Source organism: Heterocephalus glaber, unplaced genomic scaffold, assembly GCF_053883595.1.
Source record: "Heterocephalus glaber isolate CG9 unplaced genomic scaffold, H.glaber_assembly_v1.0 deba00001442, whole genome shotgun sequence".
Classification (NCBI taxonomy): Eukaryota; Metazoa; Chordata; class Mammalia; order Rodentia; family Bathyergidae; genus Heterocephalus; species Heterocephalus glaber.
In genome coordinates, this window is record NW_028258296.1 from 54945128 (window position 1) to 54957489 (window position 12362).

Sequence of the window (12362 nt, forward strand, 5' to 3'; positions counted from 1 at the left end):
TTAATATGATGAGATCCCAGTTGTTGATTCTTTGTACTAGCTTCCGTGCTACTGAAGATTTGTTCATAAAGTCTTTTCCTATGCCAATGTCTTTAAGAGTTCTACCTAATTTATCTTCCAGCAAGTTTAGTGTTTCTGACTTAATATTTAGATCTTTAATCCACTTCAATCTTAGTTCAGTGTGTGGTAATAGGTATGGGTCTAGTTTTAATCTATGACAGGTTGAAATCCAGTTTTTCCAACACCATTTATTAAATAGGGTCTCTTTTTTCCAATGAAGGTGGTTGGCTCCTTTGTCAAAGACGAGGTGGCTGAGTATGTTTGGAGTTGTTTCTGGATCTTCTAATCTATTCCACTGATCTTCGGGTCTGTTTCTTTGCCAGCACCATGCTGTTTTTGTCACAGTAGCTTTGTAGTATAGTTTCAAGTTGGGGTTTGTGATTCCCCCAGTCACATCTCTGATGCCTATAGTTGCTTTTGCTATTCTAGGTTTCTTCTGCTTCCAAATGAATTTTTGGATGGTTTTCTCTAGTTCTGTGGAGTATATTGTTGGAATTTCAATTGACATTGCATTGAATCTATATAGCAGTTTTAGAAGCATGGCCATTTTCACTATATTGGTTCTTCCTACCCAGGAACAAGGGATACCTTTCCATTTTCTTATATCCTCTTCAATCTCCTTCTTCAGAGTGCTGTAGTTTTCAGCGTAGAGGTCTTTTGCTTCCTTTGTAAATAGATATTTCTTTTTTTAAGATGTTATTGTAAAAGGAATTATTTCCCAAATTTCCCTCTCAATGGGTCTGCTATTTGCATATAAAAAGGCTATTGTTTTTTGAGTGTTGACCTTGTATCCAGCTACTCTACTGAATCTGTCAATTAGGTCTAGAAGACTTTTGACTGAGTTTTTTGGGTCTTCTATGTAAAGTATCATATCTTCAGCAAATAATGACAGTTTAACTTCTTCCTTTCCTATCTTTATTGCTTTTATTTCTTTCTCTTTTCTAATTGCTATGGCCAATGTTTCCAGAACTATATTGAACATTAGTGGTGATAGTGAGCATCCTTGTCTTGTTCCTGATTTTAGCATGAAAGTTTTCAGTTTTTGACCATTTAGTATGATGTTGGCTGTTGGTTTTTCATAAATAACCTTAATCAGGTTGAGATAAAGACCTTCTATTCCAATTTTCTGTAGCGTTTTTATCATGAATGGGTGTTGGATTTTGTCAAATGGTTTTTCTGCATCTATTGAGATGATCATGTGGTTTTTGTCCTTGACTCTGTTAATATAGTGTATTATATTTATTGATTTACAGATGTTGAACCATCCTTGCATCCCTGGGATAAATCTGACTTGGTCAGGGTGTATGATCTTCTTGATGACCCTCTGTATTCTGTTTGCCAGTATCTTGTTGAGGATTTTGGCATCTATGTTCATTAGGGAGATTGGTCTGTAGTTCTCTTTTTGGGTTGGCTGTTTCCTTGGTTTTGGAATCAAAGTAACACTTGCTTCCAGGAATGAATTTGGAAGCCTTGCTTCTCTTTCAATTTCCTTGATGAGTTTAAAGAGTAATGGTGATAATTCTTCTTTAAATGTCTTGTAGAATTCAGCAGTGAAGCCATTAGGACCTGGCCTTTTCTTTGTTGGTAAGTTTTTTATTATATTTTCAATTTCAGTCATTGCTACTAGGGTGCTTAGAATTTCTATATCTTCTTCATTTAATTTTGGCAATTCATATATATTTAGGAATCTGTCCATTTCTTCTGTTTTCCATTTTATTAGAGTACAAGTTCTCAAAGTAGGTATTGATGATTCTCTGGATTTGTTGTGGCTTCCCCTTTTTCATTTTTAATTGCATGGATTTGAACCTTTTCTTTCCTTTTTTTGAAAAGGTTGGCTAAAGGTTTATTGATTTTATTTATTCTTTTAAAAAACCAACTCTTTGATTCATTGATTTTTTGTATCATTCTCTTAGTCTCCTTTGCATTGATTTCTGCTCTGATCCTTATAATTTCCTTTCATGTACGAGCTTTGGGTTTGTTATGCTCTTCTTTTTCTAGGAGCTTGAGGTTCTGCATTAGGTTATTTAACTGAGCTCTCTCTGTTGTCCTAATATGGGCATTCACCGCTATGAATTTCCCAAGCAGAACTGCTTTCATTGTGTCCCACAGGTTCCTGTATGTTGTACTGGCATTATCATTTACTTGTAGAAACTGTCTAATTTCTTCTTTAATTTCCTCTGTCACCCATTGGTTGTTCAGGAGGGTGTTGTTCAATTTCCATGTGTTTGTGGGAGTTTTGCAGTTTCTTATGTTATTCATCTCCAATTGTATTGCACTATGGTCTGATAATATACAGGGGATAACTTCGATTCCTTTACATTTACTTAGCTATGTCCTATGAGCTAGGATGTGATCTATTTTGGAGAATGACCCGTGTGCAGCTGAAAAGAATGTGTATTCTGATTTTGTGGGGTGGAACACTCTGTAAACATCTATTAAGTCCATTTGTTCAATAGCTTGGTTCAGTTCTTAAATTTTGTTGTTATTTTTTTTGTCTAGATGATCTGTCTATTTGTGATAGTGGGGTATTGAAGTCCTCCACTACAATTGCATTAGTGCTTATTTGATTTTTCATGACCATTAATATTTGTTTTGTGTAGTTGACGGCATTCGTATTTGGTGCATATATATTTAGGATTGTCATATCTTCCTCTTGGATTCTTCTCTTCACAAGGATGTAGTGACCATCTTTGTCTCTCTTAATTAGTTTTGGTTTGAAATCTACTTTGTCTGAAAATAAGATTGCTATCCTTGCTATTTTCTGGGTTCCTGTGGTGTGGAGAACTGTTTTCAGTCCTTTTACTTTCAGTCTATGAATTTTTTTTTGAGTTAGGTGTGTTTCTTGTATACAGCATATTGCTGGGTTTTGCTTCTTAATCCATTCTGTCAATCTGTTTCTTTTGATGGGTGAATTGAGGCCATTAACATTGATGGTTATAATTGACAGATATTGACTCATCCTTGTCTTGATGTTTTACTCTTGTTGACTCTTTTATTTCTTATTTTCCCCCCTTTTGCTTTAGTGTCTTACCTTGCATGGTGCCTTCTTTCTGCTTGGCCTCATGGAGTTGTGACCTTCATTGTCTTTTTCTAGGATGTTGCTTTAAATTGTTTGGAGTTCTGGTTTGGTGTTCACGAAATTTCTCAGGTGTTCTTTGTCATGGAAGTCTCTAATTTCCCCATTGATTTTGAAAGATAATTTTGCCAGATACAACAGTCTAGGTTGGAAGTTATTTTCTTTTAGGGCTTGAAACTCCAGGCTCTCCTTGATTTGACAGTTTGTGTTGAGAAATCTGCTATGATTCTGTTGGGCTTTCCTTTGTAGGTGATTGTAGAATTTTGTTCTTCTGTTGGGTTTCTGGGATCTTGACTATTATATGTCTAGGTGTAGATTTTTTTTTGGTCATGGCTGGTTGGAGTTCTGTATGCCTCACTTATCTGTACATCCAATTGTGTACCTCTGTCTGGGAAGTTTTCTACTATTACTTCTGTGAACAGTTTTTTTTAATGTCAGTTGTACTTTCTCCTGTTTTTTCATGGAGTCCTATGAGTCTTATGTTACTCTTCTTTGCATCATCTAGCAGCTTTTGGATTGATTTCTCATGGTCCCTTACTATCTTTAAGAAATCTCTGTTTTCATGGTCCTTAACTGCTATCCTGTCTTCTATATCTGATATTCTGTCTTTAGATTCTCTTAGTCTGCTCTGCATGCTTTCAATGGAGTTTTTAATCTCCTGGATATCTGTTTGAATCTGTTTCATGGATTCATTTCTTTCTTTCGTTGGGCGATCATGTTTTCCATTTCTTTCTTATGTTGGGCATTCATGGCTTCCAGCATGTTTCTGATCTCATCTATTTTCTCATCTGTTTCTGCTCTAGAGCTTCTAATCATGTCTTTCACTCTGCTCATCATGTCTGTATTTATCTGGGAGATTATTTCTGTTTTGAATTTTTCTAGAGCCTCATGCATCTGTTTTGTTACTTCCTGTGCTATCAGTTCAGGGTGTCCAAGTAGTTGCTTATCAGACTTTTCCACCTCGTTTCCCCCAGAATTTCCTTTTTGTGGCATGGAAGCCTGCATTTGTGCCTTGCTTAAGTGTCTTCTCATTTTTGTTTTTGGTACTGTCCTTGGTTTAATTCCTGGATTGATACTTCAAAATTGCTTAATGTAGGTATCTTTGTTGCTTGTGTTTGAAACCCTTGTGGAATGATTGCTTTTCAGAGGTGTCTTCCAGGTATAGCTTGTGTTTGGGTTTTGAGACTCTAATGACTCTGAAGCTATTTTATTTTTCTTATACCAGGAAGTAAAACTAATTAGATCAATCACAACATGTTAGCCCAAATGACATAGTCAGCAATACCATAGCATCAAGCACAGCTTAGAAAATGACAATTTGTGGTAGTTATTAATCTATCACTTTTGACTATATTAGTTAAATTAAAACTGAGGACCAACCCAACATAAGTTTATAATGAATAAACACTTCAATATAACATCTTTCCCCTTCGGTGTGGGGAGTTAAAAGGAGTTGGGGAGGGAGGGACAGGTAAAAAGACCAGGTAAGATTAGTGGTGAGGCCAGAAGACACAGAAAGATCACACAAACTCTAAGAAGTTGTTAAAGGCAAGAGAAAAAGGCAGAATGAAAGAACAAAGATGTGAATTAAATCACCTAACAGCAATAGGGAGGCTAGATACCGAATTTACTTTCCTTTAAACCTAATGATAATCAAGAGAAGGAAAAAGAGAAGAAAAAAACAATAAGGGAGTAATCTGAATTCAGTGCAGAAAGGAACAAATGAGGAGATGAGGAGCAATATGGGACAGTGAGAGAATGAGTGAGAGAGAGAGAGAGAAAAGATAAAAGAAAGAAAAGTAAAACTTTGAGGAGCAGAAAAGAAGTAGAAATTAAGAATTAAAAAGAAGAGACAAAAAAATTTTTTTCTTTTATGCAAATAGCAATAGAAATTATGGGCCTCCTTCAGGGTATGTCTCTGCTGTCACAGTAGGCAGTGTAGGAATCCCTGTGCATATACAAGTCAATGAGTCTCAGTAAGCCAGCAGCAGACCAAGTACAGTGGTCTGATGTGCCTTTATTGTAGAGATTCTCTTTACTTTTCTGCTCAGCTTCAGTTTTCATTGAGGAGACTGAGAAGCCCTTTCTGTTAGTAACTTCTGCTCTATCTTGTGGTGCTCAGGACAAGAGTCTTTATAATGTCCTGTGCCTCTGTAGTGTGGGACCAGGTAGCAGAAAAGCCAGAAGGCAGGAGGCCCGGGGTGGGGGAAGGGAGGGACACTGGGCATTGGTGGACCTCAAAGTGGCGTGGGCATGGCCCGGGACGGCAGCGGAGCTTCAAGCTGCTTGTCTCACCTGGCCGGTCCCAGCTTAGAGAGCGCCGGATCGTCATTGTCATTTAATTGAAGGAACTGTCTGATTTCTTCTTTAATTTCATCTGTGACACATTGGTTATTCAGAAGTGTGTTGTTCAATTTCCATGTGTTTATGAAATTGTTGCAGTTTCTTTTGCTATTGATCTCCAATTTCATTGGACTATGGTCTGATAATATACAGGGGATATCTTCAATTCCTCTGCACTTACCTAAATATGTTCTATGAGTGAGTATGTTGTCTACTTTGGAGAACAACCATGTGCAGATGAAAAGAAAGTGTATTCTGATTTTGTGGGGTGGAACACTCTGTAAACATCTCCTTAAGTTCATTTGTTCAAGTTTTTTGTCTAGTTGATCTATTTATAACAATGGGGTATTGAGGTCCCCCACTACTATTGTATTAGTGCTTATATGGTTTTTCATGTCCGTTAGTATTTGTTTTATATAGTTGGGCACACTAGTGTTTGGTGCATAGATATTTACGATTGTCCTCTCTTCCTCTTGGATTCTTCCCTTTACAAGGATGTAGTGTCCTTCTTCGTCTCTCTTAATCAGTGTTGGTTTGAAATCTACTTGATCTGCAAAGAGGATAGCTACTCCTGCTTTTTTTCAGGTTTCTGTCGCATGGAGTACTGTTTTCCACCCTTTAACTTTCAGTCTATAAGTTTCCTTTTGAATTAAGTGTGTTTCTTGTATGCAGCATATTGTTGGATTTTGCTTCTTGACCCCTTCTGCCAGTCTATTTCTTTTGATTAGTGAGTTGAGACCATTAACATTGATGGTTATAACTGATACATATTGACTTATCCTTGTCATGACTTTTTCTTTTCGTTAGATTCTCCCCCTTTGCTTTTAATTTCTTGTCATGCCCAGTGGATTCATTCTGCTGGGCCTCCTGGGGTTGTGATCCTCATTGTCTTTTCCTAGGATTTTGTCTAAAATTTTTGGAGTGCTGGCTTGGTATTCATGAAGTTCCTAAGGTCCTCTTTGTCATGAAAGTATCTTATTTCTCCATCCATTTTGAAAAATAGTTTTGCAGAGTACATCAATCTGGGGTGGAATCTGTTTTCCTTTAGGGCTTGAAATACATCACTCCAAGCTCTTCTTGCCTTGAGGGTTTGCATTGAGAAGTCTGCTGTGATTCTGATGGGCTTTCCTTTGTTTGATTTGTTTCTTCTCTCTAACTGCTTATAGAACTTTGTTTTTCTGTTGGGTTTCTGGAATCTTAACAATTATATGCCTATGTGTACTTTTTTTTTTATCAAGGCTATTTGGAATCCTATATGCCTCACTTATCTGTATGTCAAGTTTTTTCCCCCTGCTTGGGAAGTTTTCTGCCATCACATCTGTGAACAGTCTTTTTTATGTCATCTGCACTCTCTCCTGTTTCTTCATTGACTCCAATCAGTCTTCTATTATTCTTCTTTGCATCATCTAGCAGCTGCTGGATTGATTTCTTGTGGTCCCTTACAATTTTAAAGCAATTTTTCTTTTCCTGGTCACTAATTGCAATCTTATCTTCTTCTTTTTTTTTTTTTTTTTTTGGTACCGGGGATCGAACTCAGGTCCTCGCACTTGCAAGGCAAGCAGATGAACCACTGAGCTAAATCCCCGGCCCCAATCTTATCTTCTATATCTGAAATTCTGTCATATTGGCTCATTCTGCTGCATAGACTTTCAATGGAGTTTTTAATCTCCTGGAAATCTGTTTGCATCTGTTTTATGGATTCATTTGTTTCTTATGTTGGGATTCCATCATGTTCTTCAGCTCCTCTATTTTTTTTTTAATCTGTGTCCTCTCTAGATTTATTAATCATGTCTTGCACTATGGGCACAATCTCTGCTGATATGTGAGAAATTATTTCTGATTTCCTTTTTTCCAGATCCTTTTTTGTTGCTAGTTCAAGGAGTCCAGGTCGTTGAGTGTCAGAGTGTTCCATCTTGTTTCCCTTTGGGGTTGCTGTAGGTGATCTGGAAGTCTCATTCTGAGAATTGTTTACCTGACTTCTCATTTCAAGGGAGGGAGGATGCTGCTGGCACCTATGTGGCTCACCTCCTCTGTTCTGGGAGCGGGGTTAGGCTGGTCCAGAAGCCTCCTACTCTGGACTGGGAGCTGTGGCACATTGATCCAGAAGCCTCCTCTGTGCTGGGAGCTGTGGCAGGTCAACCGGGAAGCCTCCTCTGCACTGGGAGCAGCGGCACATTCCCTAGGTTTATTTTTGCACACATCTGAACTAGTTCTGCTTTGTGGTTTGGAAATGGTTAAGTGTCTAAAAAGAGAGTGAATACAATGGCTGCCTGCAGAGTAAGGTGTGGAAGAGTGCAAAAGGACAGTCTACACACTGGTGATCAGAAAGATACAGTCAAAAGTCAAAGGTCTGGAGCTCACTATAGAGTCCCATGCAAGTCCATATCAGGTAGCTAAAGAGTGTGCACTGGAAGCCAGAAGACAGACAGCCACGGTGAAGGCAAAGACTGCAGCTCCTCTGAAGCAACAGAAGCAAGCCTTCCTTCTTCTTTCCCTCTTTTATTCCATTCAGGGTGCAAGCCTATTGGCTGGTGCCACCCACACCCAGGGTGGGCCTTTCCTCTTCAGTAATTCTACCACCCACAACTATGCTAAACCAATCAATGGACCGGTCTAGTTACCACACACAACCTTAATCCAGTATCACACACCTATGATCCAGCCATCTCCCAAAAGCTGCACCTATGAGCAAATAAGACTTTTGGGGAACATCTGGATACAAGCCATAACAGCAGCATAATAAAATGTTTACTTTTGATTTTTGAAGAACTGGGGAAACCATGGCCTCTGCACTGAGCTACATGTCCTGCCCTTTTTATTTTTGAGTCAGGGTCTCATGAAGCCACTAAGTTGCCCAGGCTGGTCTCAAACCTGTGATCTTTTTGCCTCAGACTCTGAGAGTGCTAGGGTTACAGGCATGCTTAGAATGTTTACTTACTTTTAAACTTATACTCACTGAATATGCATAGTCTGATATGTTTATCAAAGCAATCAGTCCCAGCAGTTGATTGTCCTAGCATGCAGTGAGTGACACATGCCTATAATCCCAACTACTCAAGAGGCTGAGACAGGAGGACCACAAATTCAAGGCCAGTTTGGGCAACTTAGTGAGATCCTGTCTCAAAAAAAAAAAAAATCTGTGAGTGCAACAGCAAATACAAGGTCCTGGATTCTATCCCCAATAAATGACTGTGCACAGAGTCAGGTGTGGAAGGGTGCAAACAGGCCAGATGCCCTCTGGAGATCCAAAAGATCCAGTCAAAGGCCAACAGGTCACTGTTGAGTTCCTTGGGAGTCCATATCAGGTGGCTGAAGGTTCTGCACTTGAAACCAGGAGATGGACATCCAAGGCAAAGCCAAAGACTGGAGCTCCTCCAATGACACAGAAGTGAGTCTGCTCAATCAGTTCTTATCTTGACATTTAAAAATTATTTTCTCAGATTGTAGCTATTGTTCAGTCTTAAGCCACAGCACAGCTAACAGATTCCTTCAAAGCAGTCACGGCTAATGAACTCCCAACTAGATCTGTAAGGCAACTTGGAAACAGGCTTCATTCACTCCACAGTACAAGGTAGCAGTGTTGGCCTCCAGAAGGAAGTCAAGGCCTCCCTCTATCTCTCTCTCATTCCATCCTGCCCGGACTCTCAACCCCTCACAGGCTGCCTTGGGATCAAGAAGAAGCCTCTCCCTAAGGTGAAATCTAGATTTCAATTAGCCATTCTATTACCAGCAGGTTAAATTCTTAAAGAACAGCCTCAGTACACATGGCTATGGTAATGCCTCTTCTCTCCTTTCACTTCCTTCTAGGGTAGGCTCAGCATATTTTTACCTTTTTCCAATGGGCAGGGCAGTCAGCAGAGGCTAAGTCTGTGTGACGAACCAGAACAAAGTCTTCTCTTTCCTTGTTGTCCATTACAGCTGAAGTATCTGAGATGGGGATTTGGGTTTATGGGAAGAACATAAAGATGGGCCTAACAGCTTCTCTTATTTAGGCCATTCAAGCCAACCTAACTGAGGAAGAACAGTGATATAGTTGAGGCCACTGGAATCTTGCATCGAGAACTTACAGATTACATGTACAGTGTCACTTTACTCTGTTTTGATTCACATTGTCCTTTGCCTATTGCCCTCAGAACTGCTTATGGAGACGTGTCAGGTCTAAGCTATGTTTTGATCAAACTTATATCTCCTGAATTAAAAGCCACCTTAGTACAATGTCAACATTACCTTTTAATAGTATTGCTATTCTATCTTGTGCAATATCTGGTCCAATATTCATCTTATCATTTTAGTCTCAATTTCTTCATCAACAAGTGAAGCAACAAAACTGTGGCTCACTTCGGCAGCACAAGTACTAAAACTGGAACAATACAGAGAAGGTAGCATGGCCCCCACACAAGGATGACATTCAAATTTGTGAAGTCCTCCATATTTTTATGAACATTTTGTGGAGTTTGTATTTTGCATACTCAAGGTGAGATATAAGTGTTAAATAAATGTTTACTATTTTATCTGAAAAAATTGTTAATTGACTTTAAGATCAACTATAAAAGAGTAGTTTGAGAGATACATTATTTTATTTACTTAGACCATTAGTCACTTCAAGGCCCAAATCATGCCTTATTTATTTTTTGTCCTTCAAAGCATTAATATAGTGTCTCTTACACAGCAGTTTCCTAATACCTGTTTGCCACACCAGAATAATAAATTCTCCATGTTGGGAAGGACCTGAGAAGTCCCCAAAACACTACATCCCATGCTCAGGAATAAATTTCTTCCCAATCCTCCAGGGCAAGTGGGATTCAGCCTCCTCATGGATGCTCCAGTGATGGGCAGCCTGCTGCCTCCCACAGCAGGACCATCTGGGACTGCTGGAAAGTGCCTCTTTGTACTGTGTGCAAATGTGCTACCCTGTGATACCCAGTGTGCTTTTTGCTGCCCGCAGAGCCACACACAGCTTCTTGGGAGTCCATCTTACAGCCCTTCTGGTGCTGGAAGCCACTTTCTTTTTACCTGGGTTTTAATATCCTCCATACCTTGATACGTTCCTCAGAAGAAATGTCCTTCAGGACCCTGTATCTCTCCTCTGAGGGTCTGGCTGAACCCCATACAACAGTGAGATACATGTGGCACAAGGAAGAGCTGGACAAAGCTTCTGTTCATGCTGTGATTGTTAGTTGTGGCATGTCACCCTGACCTGAGCAGGAAGCACTTAGCAGGTTAGTAAAACTCTGAGTGTGTCTGCAGATGATTGACATGCAGGCCAGGCTGGATGTGGGTGGCATCAACAACAGGCTTGTCACCTGCATGGAATAAAAGGGGAAAGAAGAAGGAAGTGTCCTCTTTTCCTTCACAGGAGGTGCCATCTGTCATTGCCTTTGGACAATGGTCTCCAGTGCCTTCAGCGTTTCAGTGCAGATCCTCCAGCTTTACTACACAGACTCACCCTGGACTCTGCAGTGAGCTCTAGGCCTTCAGCCTTCAACCTGTAACTGGATCCCCTGGCTCTCCCGCATGCAGATGGCCATTTTGCATTCTCCCATCTCTAATCTGGCAAATAGCCACTAGGACTCTTCTGCTTCTTATCCCAGAAGCCTACCTAGTAAATCCTTTGTAAAATCATATATATATTCCATATTAAACCTGCTCCTCTAATGAATCCTAACTAATTCAGTTATAAAGGAGTTTTGTAGCTGCAGGAGAATAACATGTTGTTTTTCACTGAGCTCATTATAGAACTTAGGAAATTTCCTGAGTAAGAGTCAGCTTCCTGATCTCCACGTATGAGACAGACCCCGCAAGCGTCCAGTTGGTGTGACAGGGCTAACATACAGGGTGTGTGTGTGCTGTCGAGCCAGAGAATCCCTTCCTTGCCCTTCCCTTCTCTTCCTTCTGTGTGGACCTTCAAATCCAGATCCAAGGGAGGTGGGCAGGAGCACGACTCTTGTCTTTTAAATTTTATCTTCTAGCATTAAAATAAAATTCTACCTCCCTCCTTCTTCACTTTTCACTACTTATCCCAAGACAAACACTAATGGCTTCTGTATATATTAGACAACAAATTGAATTTAACGAAAGTGGGAAGTTTTAGGTTAGATTCCTACCTGGGAACACAATTTTAAAAAATGGAATAAGATAATCAAGGGCAAACAAGAACTAAGAGACAAATAAGATAATAAGAAGCTAACAACTAAAATTGGCTAGAGTGCTATGAATCCAGTTTGGCCCTTGGTATGTGTTGGATATGGTCTGTCTCCCTAAGATTCAAGTGCTGGAGACTTGGTTCTCAGGGAGGTGGTGTTGAGGGGATGGAAGCTTTAAGAGGTGGGGTCGTCAGGGGGTTCCACCCTCATGAATGAGTTAGTGCTCTCAGGAGTGAGTTAGGTTTTGTGTGACTGCATTAGTTCTTTTAAGAATAGATTGTTCCCTTCTGCATGAATCCAATTCCCCCTCTACTTCTCTCCATGTTGTGATACAAATAGTGAGCCCTTCCCAGGACATTGGCACCATACTGCTTGGATTTTCCAGGCCCCAAAGCCATAAACAAAATAAACTTCTTTACTTTACATGCTACCCAGCTTCAAATATTTTTTAGCAGCAATACAAAACATATTAAGACAGCCCTTTTCAGAGAAAAAGCAATGTAGTCAATTGCTTTCTTAAATTTTCCTTCACACCCTTGATTTTATAATCATCTACTTCATAGTTAAAACAGCCAAAAAAACCCTAAGTATAGAAAATTGAACAAGCAAGATTGCCCTGATATTTATTACCTCATTATTTATTTTTTAAAACAAAAACAAAGTTTTTTTATTTAAATAGCCAATATTAAGCATAACTATTTGAAATGATATGACAAATATATGAAAAGTTACAAGATTCA

The 12362-nt window shown here is 39.4% G+C and overlaps 1 non-coding gene across 1 annotated transcript; it reads left to right on the forward strand.

Annotated features, from left to right (window-relative positions):
- The first annotated feature begins 9808 nt into the window (after positions 1-9808).
- LOC147827761 (U6 spliceosomal RNA) lies at positions 9809-9915 on the forward strand. Its single transcript, XR_015452132.1, has one exon. It is a non-coding gene; the product is annotated as a U6 spliceosomal RNA (small nuclear RNA).
- The last annotated feature ends 2447 nt before the right edge of the window (positions 9916-12362 follow it).